Raw genomic sequence first — 15,241 nt, 5'->3', positions numbered from 1 at the left:
TAGTGTTATAAATGGTATTTAATATATTGCAGTTTAGTTTAAAGATGTAAGTATGGATTTCTTTGAATATTGGTGTATTTTGATAAAGATAAGTAACCAACCTACGTTAATTTCAGATAACATCAATCAATCTGATAAAACCTTGATTTTTTTGAAAAATGCTATTATTTCCGGGGACAAGGTCAAGAAACTTCGTTTTTTATTAATTTCGAAATTGCTGTTATACAGTCACGTAGACATATCCTTAAAAACAATTCTAAAAATCATAAAAATTCAATTTTTGACCACTACTGTTAATAATTTTGTTCCAGTATCAAAACAGCTCCACGTGAATTTCTTTGCAAACTCCCACTTCCTCCGAAAAACCAACTCCGGTCGATTCTTAAAGCTCAAAATCGTTTAACTTGGCGCCGACGGAACGCGGCATCGAAACGGCGGCAAGGAGTCCGTCCAATAAACAGGAACAGTGACATAACCAGTAGCCAATCGGATTTTGCAATCGTGACATAAACCTCTAAAAATAGTCAAGTATATAACATGGAGAACTGGAGGGAGCAGGTCACGTTTGAGTTTGGCGTTTGATCGGACGGGGCTCTGTTCAGTCGACCGGCGGACGCGAACTGCGATGTTTATTAGATCGAACGAAACGCGCGCCGCCGAACAAATCAGTTGCGACCTGTTGTACGCGAAACTGCTTTGCGACGAGAAACAACTGCGGAATCGGCGAAAACGTGCCGACGCGTGTTTAATATTAACGAAGATAATCAGTACGCTTATTGTTAAAACGCCGGGCGTCGCGACGCTCGAGGATCCTTCTTCTTCATCGCCGAAAGAAACCGCAATCGCTACTACAATTGGCGACAGGTGGTCAAAACTTAGGTAAATAACGAAAACTAAATTATAGGAACATTAATTTCCAAAAAAAAACTCAAATTTTCAAAAATGGAATCGAGAAACGCAAAAGTTTTTATTTTGAAATGCAGATAAGATGAGTTTAATCCATTTTAAACGTGTCGTTTTGTTGGGTGGTACTTCTAAGTTAATTAGTATCAATTATAGTCATTAAAGTTGTTACTTTTATAGTTTAACTTTAAAGGTTACAAACTGTTTTAATTCTGCAACAAATGTTACATTGGTTTGAGTTGGGTTGATACTCGCTTGATTAAAATCTTTGGTTATTTGTACACCATGTTACATGTTTTTTAAATCAACACTTTTTGTACTAACAATAAGAAAGAACGATTCATCTTGAATTTCCATAATACATTTTATGGTCTTTAACACATTTTAGGAGCAAACAACCATTAATTCGAAAAGTGTTGCAAACTCTGCAAAATCATCTTAAGATTTCAAAGTATCATATTACCGATAAGATCCCGATACCTCTAATCTTGGCTTAAATCTCTTGTACAACGTCATTAATAACAAACAATAATTAATCGCTTAAAAACCAGATTTAGATATTTTATTGTTTCTTTGACCAGGATGTTGTTAAAATATTAGAACGCATTTGAAAGTGGCACAGAAACATATACGTGATCGTAAAAAGTTTAGCTTGAGGGTAGATTAGGATTTGGATTTCGCAAATTAGTATTTAGGAAAGCTACCGCTGCGGATTATGGAAATTTTATCGCTTTTCAACGAGCGATTACCGTAAAATCAACGCAGATTTTCATTTCTCAACCGTGGAATCGGTTTATATTACTTATTACGATGACGTTCTGCTCGTATATCATCGTTGTAACTGTCAATTAACCTACGATATTATTACTAATAGATGTAATCTGTTTAACATTATGTGGGCTTGTAACTTGTACGTGTTCGTAACGGTTTCTGTATTAATCTATTAAGAATACCCGATCAATCTGAATCAATGTTTTAAAAAATTTATCAGGAATGCTAAAAATATTATTAAATTAACCCCTCCTACACGATTTATATCCAACATAAAGTTCAAGTCCGCGTCAAGAAACTGTAACTTTTACTGCATCGTGGGAAATGTCGAAAGAAATATAAACTCTACAACGAGAACAAAATACCAACAACACTGCTTTTAAACAAACCTCCTACAACAACGCATAACAGGAATTGTTCGCCACTGATCATTCATGAATCGACTACAATGACAATAGCCGGACTCATTAACAACGATTTATTATGTAGTTTATTAGCATACGTTTCTAATAACGATTTGAAAATGGGTTAGCGTGTTCGTAATCAAAGGGAAAAATGATTGGATCTTAATGTTTTTATTTCAACGTCGAAAGTTGACAGTTACTAATCTTTAAATCTTAACGATTATCGAATGATAATTCTGATGAAAGGAACCGAATTTTTTTTTAAGGAAACTGTAGGATCATTGTAAATTATTAATTTTTGTAAAGGAATTAAGGGGGAATTAAGAAAACGTATTTCAAGGTAAATTATCTGTGCCTTAGTAATAAGTATTAAGCAAATAATTACATTGTAAACATAAAACGTAATCGATATTTTGTAAATATCAATTGTTTAGATAAAGCAGTGGTCTCCAAATCGTATTGATTTTGGGTTTAGAAAAAAGTTATTTCCTCAGTGTTGATATATTTAATTAGTTTTAAGATATTTTGTTGCTTAGCGCCCCAATTTAAATAGTTAAAATATTTAACATCATGTGCTGCTTGGGACTCCGTTGAGAAAGTAGTTAACATCAGAGTACTAAATAACAGCACTATATGTTATAGTTAGATGTGTATTTATGAGCAATATAAATTCGTATTTCTTCCGATAAATCACCACAAATGTGTCAAAACAGGAATGTAATTATTAGCGATTATTGCAATTAGACAATAATCCTACGTAATTTACTGATCTTTACATGATCTATAATTTTCAGTATTTTCAGAGGTACTTCACGTGTTTCAAATATGTTTTGAATATCAAACACCAGTTTTTATAAACATGGATGTGGCAAAGACAATGTTGCCACATCGAGAATCCCTATTAACCGAGTTTTTGAGTCAACAATTGTAAATGAAATCATATTGGCTCTTAGCATAGGAAATATCAGCTGATATGGTAACGCAAAACTAATACTTTTGGTATATCTTGGTTTACCTCATCTGGGGTTGGTGAATATTTGTTTTGTGATTCTCAACATGATTACAATGCCAAAAAGGTTTATTTTTCGTTCTCTGTGTTAATAACAGACTAGATATTGATGACAGAAGACTAGATACTGCTGGCAAGTCGCTAGATACTATTAATAAAAGACTAGAATTTGCTTACATAAGATTAGGTACTGTTGGCAGATTACTAGATACTTTTAATGACAATCTCGATACATACATACTGCTTACGATAGACCGTACTGTTGACAAAGGACTACTGCTAGCGGGAAATTATATTTTGCTAATAAAAGACTAGCTGCTGTTAGCGGAAGACCAAATACTTCTAATAAATTACAAGATTATACTAAAGGATTACTAAATATTACTGGCAGAAGATTAGATAAAGGTTCCAGAAGAATAAACTAAGCTGGCCGGAAAAGATGGACGCTAAGGTGTGAGAAGCGGTTTTGAACTGTAATTAAAATCACTTAATAATAATAATAACCTGGATTATACAATGAATTCCATAATGATATCGATTATACACGCATCACACCCATTATAATTGCGTACACTATTGTGTGATGATCTCTTCGAAAAAACGCAAATACGATGATTAACCAAATACGATTTTGTTGCTGATGATGTTGACTAATGAACATATTGCGGCTAATGGTTATAAGTAACAATAACCACGAAAACTTCTTGTCTGGAGCTAAATTCTTAATATTATAGAGCGTTATAGGAAGAATTCTCTGTTGCCAAATCTACAAGTTAGAAACTTATAAAGTTAGAGGAAGCGTATGAAGCTTAGTACAAATTGTCGTGATTCATCGCCAAAAAAACGTATTATTAGACGCTTATAAAACTACGATTTTTGAAAGCAGTTGTTATCCTTCTTGGACCAGAAATCACACAAGTATTTTTATCAATATCGCTTTCTGACTATCCTGTCGGATTAATATGTCGCATTGATGGTACGGCCAAAGACATAACAATTCAGTTAGTGGACGCCATGAAAGGAAATAAAAATAACACATTCAAAAGGAAATATTGAAAAAATTTTATTTGCAAAAAAGTTTGCTGTAGAGTTAATAATTTCAAAAGCTGTTGATGTAAAACTGTTATAAGTTGATGTTATGGCAAAAGTGTAATGGTGCTTCATCAATATTTAGATTTTGCTGCAAATAGTCACAAAACTCAACAACACTTTTAAATGAACTCATTGATTTTTAAAATTCTGCATCAAAATTGACAGTTATCTTAAAAAATATGTTCCCACACAGTTCCAAAAACAACGAGATAATTAACTTTTTTTTGAACGACACGTTTTACGATCTTTAGTAACGCTGTCATTTCATTGAAAAGTGTGCTGGCTTTCAAAAGCAAATATACTGGGAAGATTATTTGGACTTGAAGATGAAGTAATTTTGTTTTTGCAATTTAAAAACAAACTGAATTATATGTGCATCTGTGTATATTGCATTAAGCTTTAAATTATCGAACATGATTTATCATCCTGTATACTATGGAATTATAAAATTATCGCATCCAGTTATTAATACTCTCCGAAATTATTTATAATCTCGGAAGATTTCGGAAGATCTCGATTATTAAAGTTAGATGATGAACTTTTTTGTCTTATAAAAAGTTGTATTGTTATGAATATCTTCAAATCGTTCTCTTCCGATTTACTTATACAATCAAACATTGTTTCGTCGTTTAGAATTGTTGTGATGCCACATGCAGAATTCCAACCTTGTGCTATATAGAACTATTAATAATATTCAATTAACGGATCTATTTAACAACATTACACAGACATAGAATTATCATTGAAAACTTTTTATGAACATTTGTGAAATTAAAACATTTTTTTTTAAATTATCTTCGCGTTTTCGTATTAAATAAATAATTACAAAGTAAACATAAAATGTGTACCCACTTCGTATACTTTTCCAATATTTACTCAAATATTAAATAAAACTTTAGTTTTATTATGTAGTTAAGAAATTATTACTAATTAATATAATTTATTAATTCTAGGAATTTTAATTTATGCACGATTTCAAACTTAATTTCGACGAAAGTTTAAAGTGCAACATTCTCGATTACTCACCAAAAATAGCATTTCCTGTGTTATTCTTCTCTTTATAAATTCTAATAAATTAATTATCTAAAACTACGCTTCAAGAAAAGAACTTATGAGTAATCGAAACGTGCTGAAGGCTTTTGCTATAAATTTTCTCCAAGTATTTTATTTTAATTTTTTTTAATGCTTTATTTTTTTTCTTTTTAGGTAAGTCACAAATGATTGTTCATCTTGCGGTTACATTGACTCAAACGGATCCGGTAACGTAGCTTTCTATAAATCAATTTTTTAATTTTGATCTTTAAGACTTCACATTTTTCTTATTCTAAAACAGACAGACGAGTTTCTCACGGACATAATGGTGTCGATAAATAAACTTGAAGGCCGCCTTCACCTTTTCTGCCACCATTGTCAAAAATAATCAGCGAACAACGTTCTAATTGTCCGCAAACGGTTCGCCTCTCCACCTCTAAGTAATCGTTTTAGCTAGAAAAGGAGCGAAAGAGACTTGTTTTGCTTTAAGAAGAAGATCTCTTTTTTCCTTTTACTTTTTTTTTAACTTTGACGTTGTTTATTTTCTTTTATGCTGGCTATAATAAGGTCAAAGATGTTTTCTTTTTCGTTCCGATGCCGATTTAGAAACCGTAGGTGGTCGATTTTAATTTTTTAAGTTTCTTTTTAAACTTGGTTTGGTTTCTTTAAATATTTCTCGATTAAACTTTGTCGATAATGGTTTTAAATTTCCTTTGGTAAAAACGTCGAAACGATAAAGGAAACGAGTTGTCGGCATAAAAGCAGGAAATAATTTTTCGCGTTTAATCAAAAATAGGGTTTAGATATAAATATGCCAATTTTCTTTTAACGTTTAGTGTAAATTAAATTATTAATTTCTTTTGTAAGATGATTGAAGTTAAATTTATTTCGAAGGTAACTAATTAACGATTTAAATTAATTTGAAAAGAGAAGTGGTTAGCATCCTATAATAAACTTAACCACTTACATTAATAATTTATAGCTTATGGCTCGAGGTGGATTTTTGCTCGAAGAGAAAAGAAGTGTATATTTTATACTGTTTAATTGCTAAATGCTTATTCGCGGAGCTTATCTCTTGTCGAATTTTTGCCTGCTAAAATGGGACAAGGCAACGGAGCGCCTTCCTCGCGCGCGCAATAAAACGCAACGTTTAATTTCAAACCGTTTCTTCGTTGGTTTACATGAATGTATTTTATGTTAAAAATCTTTTTGCTGCGGTAATAACAAGAAACGTGAAACGTAAAGGAATATTAAACGTTCTTCAATTGCTAATTGCCTATTGAAGATGTGTTCTTCTTCAAAATCACCAAACAATAACCATTAGGAAGGTTAGAGCAGTAAACTTTCTTAAAAGCTGTTTAATTTTTTTAATTAATCCATAAAATCTCTAACAATTAACAATTAAGTGTCTTTGTAAATAGGTTAAATAAATGTTTATTTACAATTGTTTAGATAATAACAAATATCTGGGATATTAATAAACCAAATTGTTATATTTTTGTAGTTGATGTAATAAAATAATGTACTTGGCACAATTCCAAAAACAAAGAATGAATAATGTCAAGCATCTGTTGGTAGCACAGATTGATGGAGAAAAAGTCAATTAAGTTTTTTTGGAATAAAATTTTTAGTCGTAATCCGCAATAAATTCGAAAATCTTAAGACACGGTCAATTAATTTCTAACACACAGCTGCGCATACTTCTTCAACTACTCACTTAGAAATAAAATAAATGGTACATATAAACTAAAATTATTATAAATTAACCGACATTAAATGAATTGACACCACGTGAACCGTCGTCTTTATAAAACAACATTACATTTGAAGTAATGATAAACATCTCTCGACGTAACACTTAGAAGAAATCATTCTGGTTTAACATCGATCAAGATTATTTTGAATCTGGCGCAAGACACTCGCGAGCACATGTACTTGGCGAATTCGCATAGATCTTGGTTAAGATGAAAGAGACCGCACTTGATTGCGCAATTTTAAAGCTGAAATTAAATACGATTAACTTGTAAATAAATAGTGTTTTTGTTGGTGTACGATTTTTTAATAATAGCCGAGATTTTGTGACTGACCCAGAAATAGTGAGAAGAGATAAACACAATAAACCTTTATCCACTTTTAAAACACCGTTTGTAAGCATCTCGGAATATAAAGAACACCGAAGTGTTAAACGATCTTGTGAATGAAAGATCAAAGGAAGTTATCATAAATTTATTAACGAGTCTTTTTTTTGTTAGTTTGAGATGATTCACGTTTAATAGAAAAATATTCTTTCGTTTTGAATTTATTATATTTATTTGTTTTAATTTTGGATTTGATTTGAAACTGCTTTATATTTAATTGCAAAAGCGGATCCTCCAGATTTTAGTGTTCTTCGATATTTCTCACTGGGTAAGATTAAAAAAGTTACTGGATAAGATGGAGTCTGACCTTGAGGGTCAATATGCCCCTGGATTAACCAATGAGTCAGAAATTTTTCTCACCGTCATAGTTTCTAATGGAGAATGAAAGTGATGTTACCGAAAAACAAAGAGCTCGAAAATCGGTAGTTGAGTTAAGCAGTTGAGAAAAAGAATGGTTGTGAAGCAGGAAATAACTGCAACTTTTAATAAACGTTAACACATTGCCTCCCTTGAAGCTCAACTTTTACAATGTTTACATAAATGTGTTGAACTGTTCTGCTTGAAAGATTTTGATAGATATGGTAATAATTTGAATCGACTATGTCTCTCTAATTAAGAGAGGTTAGGTGATTTAATAAAATTATTGAAAAATTTTTGTTGGGCTCTCCTGATCAACCATCTAATAAATATTTATCAAAGAAAAGAAATTTGATGAGAAACCTGCTATTTAGGTTGTTGTCATGTAATACTAAAACCTCGGAGATGGTTGTAGTCAACAATATCAACTCTGGGTAATACAAATTATTTTGTCACTTCATCATTCAGATAACACCAGGTATTTACTAATACGGCAGTTATCATTCCCAGAAAGCTTTCCCATTGAAGAGGTGATTAACAGATGTATGAGACCACCCACATAATAATCATCGTAGAGACCTATTCTGGCAGCGTCGATCAAAAATAAATTGGGCATCCTGTTTTTGCAATCTGTAAAGCCTAGAATCCGTCAAAAAAGTTTTGTCCAAGTAACACATTTCACCGCATTTTGCAGTTGGTGTAGTAAAGTGGTTTCTCTATAATGTGGCATACATAATATGACATATTAAGGTGCTCCAGTCAAAACGAATATTCAGATTATTTTATCATATGGAACAGACCACTGCAAAATAGTCCTAAACACCAGCCTCTATAATCAAAGTGTCAATGTCGTCGACGGGAACCGTTTAGCTACCGCTAACGCATTCCATATTGTGGTGTGAAGTGCTAGTTTCTTCAGCTCGCATTCTTAACGTTTGCACTGATAAATAGTTAATTAATACCATTAATGAGTATGGATTACCTCTAAAGATATTGTATGCTTTGCGGCAGCTGCATTTTGCCTTTACCTTAACAGTTATTATCTTCTAATGTAAAGGAGGTAAGACATCGTCAATGAGGCGATACGTAAGAATTGAATTCTGGCAACAGAATTGTACAAGTTACAATTAGACATAGATACCTAATGAAGAGATTTTTTAAAAAAGATGAGAAGTATCTCAACAGTTTCTGTTGATAGAAAACTTTAACGCAGACTATCATATTAACGATGTTATCTGGCAGAACTCCGACTAAAATCTACCAGATTTTATCAAGGCCGCAATTTCTCAAATGCAACGACAGGTTTTTGACTTCATTCCAACAACGTTTGAAATAAATGGTGGATGCCAAAATATGTACAATGCTATCATATCTAAGGATATTCATGGATACATGGATGCTTTAGGTGTCGTAACGAAATTATTTGAGTTTTAATAAGTTAAGTTTAACGAGTTTCTTGCATCTTCCGTTACATTGTGTGCACATCAGATACTTGAGAAATGGGGCAGTCTAATTTTCTTGTAAGGATTTATTGACTGTTTAAATATGGGTCTTCGCGTCATGATTGTTTCAAAAGTACAAAAATACAGAATTTTTTTTTGTTTCAATTTGTACTCTAATGCAAAGCGTTCAGTTCTATTTGATTATACACCATGAGGTGGAGTGTCATGAGATATTTTTCTGCATGTTCAACACTTTTTCTCATTCACCTAATATCAGATGCATTCTAGTAGCTTGCACGTCAGAGACAGAAACAGGCAAGTCTTTATTCTGTGGCATATGCACTCACTTAGATAACATTGACCCATAATACACAATGTAAATATTGTCACACATTTTTCCAAATTTTAATTAAGCACTGAAAGATATTCTCCATCAACTATATAAAGACAATCTGTTATTTCTGCGTTAGTTGGAGTACTCTACGTTATGACGGATCAAGCAAGGTTACATCTACACTTAGTTTCACGTATTTCCAAGAAAGAATTAAGCCGTAATTATTATTATTGTACCTTATTGGTGTTACATGGTGTAGCAAACATGAAGTTTATAAACGGTAAAGAAATATACAACTGTGGTAAATTTCGTATACTAAACATATTCTATTTGATTACATAGTTAAGTTTATTTTTTCAATATGATGTATCATCATGTTTAAAAGATTTTCTTCAAGCATGATTCATCTGGATGATTTTTTAGGGTTGGTCATATTATTACTTAACTCAATTACATCCAAATTACATACGAAATTGCTCAGAGCTAAAATCGCGATCTCGTAAACAACGCTCCCAAACGTCCGCATCTCTCGCCAATTATCTTGAAAATGTCAGCTTTTAATATAGACGTTTATTATCATGGTTGTTTTGTGCGCCAGGTGTTTTAACGTAATAGCAACGCGGTCTTGAGGACGGTCATTAACGATGCGCTCGCGGTGCGCACACGTGACGTCCTACATGTGTAATTAAAGGGAACGAAGAAGAGGTTAACGGTGAGCAGTGTGGCTGCCGCTGCAATATGGAGTGTTTGTATTTAAATTTTATGCACGATGTCGTTTGTTAAATTGCGCGTCAGATCAAATGTCGCTTGGGCGGCTTTTAGATCAAACGTTAAAAGCGAGAATGGGTGTGTCACATGGGTTGGCAATTTTATTTGTAAACGATGAGCTATAAATCTTGATAGTTTAAAAGTTGGCCTTCGAGCTAAATCCCTATTTACATTTATCTTGTAAAATCAGGTTGTAACAGAGTTGGAGAAATAAAAAAAGTATTTTGTATGTTCTTGATAGATTTATGTTTGTTGTAGAGGATTATATAACATGATTATGCGACATATCTTTAGTTGACGATGTGTATTCTCAATAACGTTTGAGATGATAGAATACTAGATACTGTTTGCAGCATGTTAGATGTTTCTGGCTATATATGCAAGTTTTGACACTGCTTTCAAAAGACTTCTTACTTCTTACTGTTGCCACAAAACTAGATTCTGCTTAAAAAGCTAAATATTACCAGAGGCAGACTAGGTACTGCTTGCAGAATAATACATATAAATAATGGAAGTCTTGATACTGCTAATAGATGAGTAGATGCACTTCCCGAAGACTTGACTAGAAAACTATTGCTTGCAAAAGACACAGTGTTGGCAGACAACTAGGTAGTGCCAATGGAAGTCTAAACCTTCTTTGTAAAAGACTAGGTAAAGCTGACAGAGGACTAGATACTGCTAAGGTGCAGCAACACATTTTTATCAACAATTTCTTTATGCACAATACATACTGTGTACATGCCAAAAACTAGATTCTGCTTAAAAAGCTAAACACTACTCATAATAGGGAATATCAATTTTCAATCTCAACGTGTATTTATGAAAATGGTAAATAGATTTTATAAAATGATGTCGTGGGTTTAACTAAAATAATTTTAAGGTTACGATTGGAAAGAGGTCTTCTTAAATGATAATTTAGAACGTTATTTTAACGAGTTTGAAACGCCCACGAAACGGAGGCATCAAGTTCCTACTCAATTACAACAATTTGCAACTATTTGCTCCGCGGTTATTTTCTAGATGTAACTTTGGTTTGAACGTAGGCGATAATATATCGTTTGAAATCTACAATTTTTTTCCTTGTTACACAACATTTGTTTTATTTTGTTAATTTTCCTTGTAGGTTTAACGGGTCATTAGGCAAAATTATTTAAATTACTACGTGTGTTACGAAGTTATTATGATTGATATTTCTACGATTTTCTGAGTAATCATTCTTCGTGGTTCTTTCGCGTTCACTTATGTTAATTTTTCTCGTACTATCTCGAGAAAAGTCGATGACTAACAATCTTCGAACCATTCCCAACCCTCGATCGTGTACCGGCAATTATCCATAGATCACCGGCCCGTCGATTTGAATACAATTTACAACCTGTCTGTCACAATGGTTAATGAAAAAAAGCTGGACTTGAACTTATGAAATGGTTATTTATAGAAATTATCCGATAGAACTCATTAAAATGGACTCTTGTCACCGAATAAACATACATTTAAATGTTATTAATATGATTAAGATTTCTTATCTATTTTGATTGGATACAAAAATTGTCTTTTTTTTTAATTAATAAATTCAAATTTGATTTGTAGCATAAATTTGACCTCAAAAATCTAATTGTAAACAAGAAATACCAAACAGTGATTTTTTTCTCCTTCACCACGCGCCATTCCAGTTGATATATTGCGTCCACCCACACCTACCGTGACGTGTCTACGCCATTCTTCGTGGCGAACAATCGACAATTACCAATGACCTTCCTGTTCTACAAACGCCCTGTCTACTATCTACTCCCGATCAAACAAAAAATCCACAAAAAAAAATAATAGTCAATTGTCGTTGATTGTTGCTATATTTTTTTAAGAACAAAAACAATGCCTCAAGGTCAGAATGGTAACATCTGCATTTCTCTTGGTGAGTTAAAATAAAATATTCAATCTGGGAAGGTCGTTTAGTGTTTTTCTTGAATACACTTTTCATATCATGAAAAAGAATGGTGACGATATATTTATTTTGGAATCGTGGTTTCGTCGTCATAATGGTGACGCATTTGTGGTATTTCGCAAGAATCCGCTGATCAAGCTAGTGCCATGCGGTCTGCGGCGTTGATCTGCTGCTATAAATTATACAGAGAAACGTGAGATATCGTCTCCAAAGCGAATAATGGCGGGCAAAATATGTCAGTGTCAGGTTACGTGATATCTACCTAACCTTTTTATTTATTAGTATTATTATTTTTGCCCTACATAGATAAGAAAATATCCACTTTATCTAATCGAATTAACCTCATCGATTATCCAAAGAAAGAATTTAAGAAAGAAAATTTTCACAAAATCAGATTTTAAAATGACTTAAGATTTATCGTCAATTAAATTGTCACCCTCATCGGATAGAACCAGACAATTTGACGCCTAATAACTCATAACCGAGAGTGTCACGTGTCAAATACACTTCCTTTCTAGACCGCGGCGGTTTTATCGGAGTGAGAGAGAGAGAGGAAAAGTGAAGTCGAAAAAAAAAAACGCAATCAAACAATTATCTCGTATCGGGCGAGAGCTCGCAACAACGTTTGTGGCTATCGGCTTCTGGCATGATGTAAACTCTATTTTTAGAAGCGCGAGCTGTATTTACGATTTATTGATACGGGGAGCATGTGCGCGAATAATTGAAAAAAAATTCGATGGATTTTTTGGAAATGAAGATTGTTGATTGATTTATCTTTGTTAATCTGTTTATTATTCAGTTTTTGATAAACTTTATACGAGTGTTTGATCACTTTATGCTTTAGCAACGAATTGAATCTTGTCTAATTTAATACCAACTCTTTTCACGTCTAATATACAAAATTTTTTTTGTTGATTTTTATTCCATGCAAGATGTGTAATTTCGATTTATTGTCTTGTTCGCAAATGCGACGAAAAGAGCTATCTGCCAACTTCATATCATAGAACAGTATTTGCAAAACTTCTTGCAACCAAAACAACTCAAAAAAAATTATGGTCCCCATAACATAAATATAAGCGATATCTTAGTGATTATATAACATGATTATCTATCATCTCAATAACGTTTGAGATGATAGAATACTAGAAACTGCTTGCAGCACGTTAGATGTTTCAAAAGACTACTTTTTTTATGCACAAGACTCAATATCTGGTTTTGCCAAAAATTAGATTCCGCTCAAAAAGCTAAACATTACTGGAGGCTTTCAGAACACTACATAGAGATAGTGGAAGTCTTGATACTGCTAATAGATAATTAGATACTACTTGCTAAAGACTTGACCCTCCTTATAGAAAACTATGTTGCTTGCAAAAGACAAGATAGTGTTGGCAGACAACTAGGTAGTGCCAATGGAAGCCTAAACCTTTCCTATAGAAGACTAGGAAAAGCTGATAGAAGACTACATACTGCTAAGGTGCTAGATACTGTAATGGAAGGCTATAGAGGTTGTTATTTTTATTATAATGCTTTTTGATTTTTTTTATGATCGTAGTCGTAACATGGTCATCAACACCACTTCTTGAATATAGTAGATTTACATATTTTTTATAATCGTGCTTAACAACACAGCTTTAATAGATCTCTATGGAAATCTTAAACCAGCACATTAATGTTTGGTCATTAACGTTTAGAGTATCCAACTCCTTAATGCTACTGCCCGAAAGTCATTTAGTTGTTTTTATTTAATAAAGTACTAACACTTCGTGTAGATAAATATCTATTTCTACTTTTTGCCGTAAATGATTTCCAGATATTTAGATTATTGAATTAGTCTAGGATATTGTTTTTCTAGGTTTACGTCAATTACAATGAGTAAATTCATTAATTGCATATAAGTATGCTTACCCTAACCTACGATTAGATTATATGATACTATCATGAATTATCATGAAATTCAAATTATTACCTTTGCCATTTTTTATCACCTCGTTTTCGTACTTATCACAAAGATTTTTTGGGTGTTCACGTTCACAAAGGTTTGGCTATCAACATGAACTTTCCTTTAGTGTGTTCTTTTCTTCGGATAGACCCATAGGCCCATAAAATTTTAGGAATTTTGCTTTCAAAATGCAATTTGGATATAGGTCGGTTTGTAACTGGAGCTATAATCCTGCCAAGTAGACGATTTTGTAGTTTTTGAAACTATTCCTTATATATCATGGTAGAAATACAAGGTCTCTTATAAGAAAACATTTACCCTCAAACCGCCGAGGTCGCTTGCGGGCGAGGCGCTAGAATCTTCTGAAGCTGACGATTTCATATCGATATGTCAAATCCAGCACCTCGCACGCAAGCCACCTCGGCGATTTGAGGCAAAACTATTCCCTATACAGGGAATTCATTAGCTATAGAAACAGGTACAAAATTTTGATTTTGAGGTTGTTCATCTTCTTCGCTTTCATCTTAAGAATTATATGAACTATAATCTTTAGAACACAATTGCTGGAAATACAGCATCTTGAAAGTGAGAAGAGGTCGAAGTGACCGAAACACACAGATTGTTCAACAAATTTGCCAAGGACGATATTCAATCTAACAATCTTGGTGCGCTCCAGAGTATTTTAGAGCAGTCAAAATAGAATAATAGCTGCAAGAAATAGTAATGGAGGTTTCTGAACATGATTAATCGGATTCGTATAACAATAAAAACCAAGTCAAAAAAGAAGAGATATTCTACAAAAATTGTATTCTAGCAAAACGCTGCCTTGTGGAAACCGGAGGTGTGAGTTAATACCAGAAAAACCCGATAAGTTAGATATTTTTTTTGTTTTTTAATAAGTATAAAATTTATAATCAATCAATTTATAAATACCAAGTGTTTACACTGTACATTTAACCGCTACATGATTTGCATAACTAATACATTTTTCGAGTACCGACGCATGTCTTTTAAACTATTTATTATTAACCCAGTATCTGATCTTGCCAAAAATTAGATTCCGCTCAAAAAGCTAATCATTACTGGAGGCTTTCAGAACACTACATAGAGATA

At 32.8% G+C, this 15,241-nt stretch overlaps 1 protein-coding gene across 2 annotated transcripts in view; it reads left to right on the top strand.

Annotated features, from left to right (window-relative positions):
- The first annotated feature begins 18 nt into the window (after window positions 1–18).
- Window positions 19–15,241, top strand: part of LOC111427763 (Activating transcription factor 3) — a 59,462-nt gene continuing 44,239 nt past the window's right edge. For both annotated transcript variants that reach the window (XM_071199675.1, XM_023063063.2), the window contains exons 1-2: window positions 19–46; window positions 312–879. The gene's annotated coding sequence lies outside the window, so the exon portion shown is untranslated. The remainder of the gene's footprint in view (window positions 47–311; window positions 880–15,241) is intronic.

The sequence above is a fragment of the Onthophagus taurus genome, chromosome 11 (assembly GCF_036711975.1).
Source record: "Onthophagus taurus isolate NC chromosome 11, IU_Otau_3.0, whole genome shotgun sequence".
Classification (NCBI taxonomy): Eukaryota; Metazoa; Arthropoda; class Insecta; order Coleoptera; family Scarabaeidae; genus Onthophagus; species Onthophagus taurus.
The sequence above is the reverse complement of the archived record's forward strand: the minus strand, read 5'-3'. Positions and strand labels throughout refer to the sequence as shown.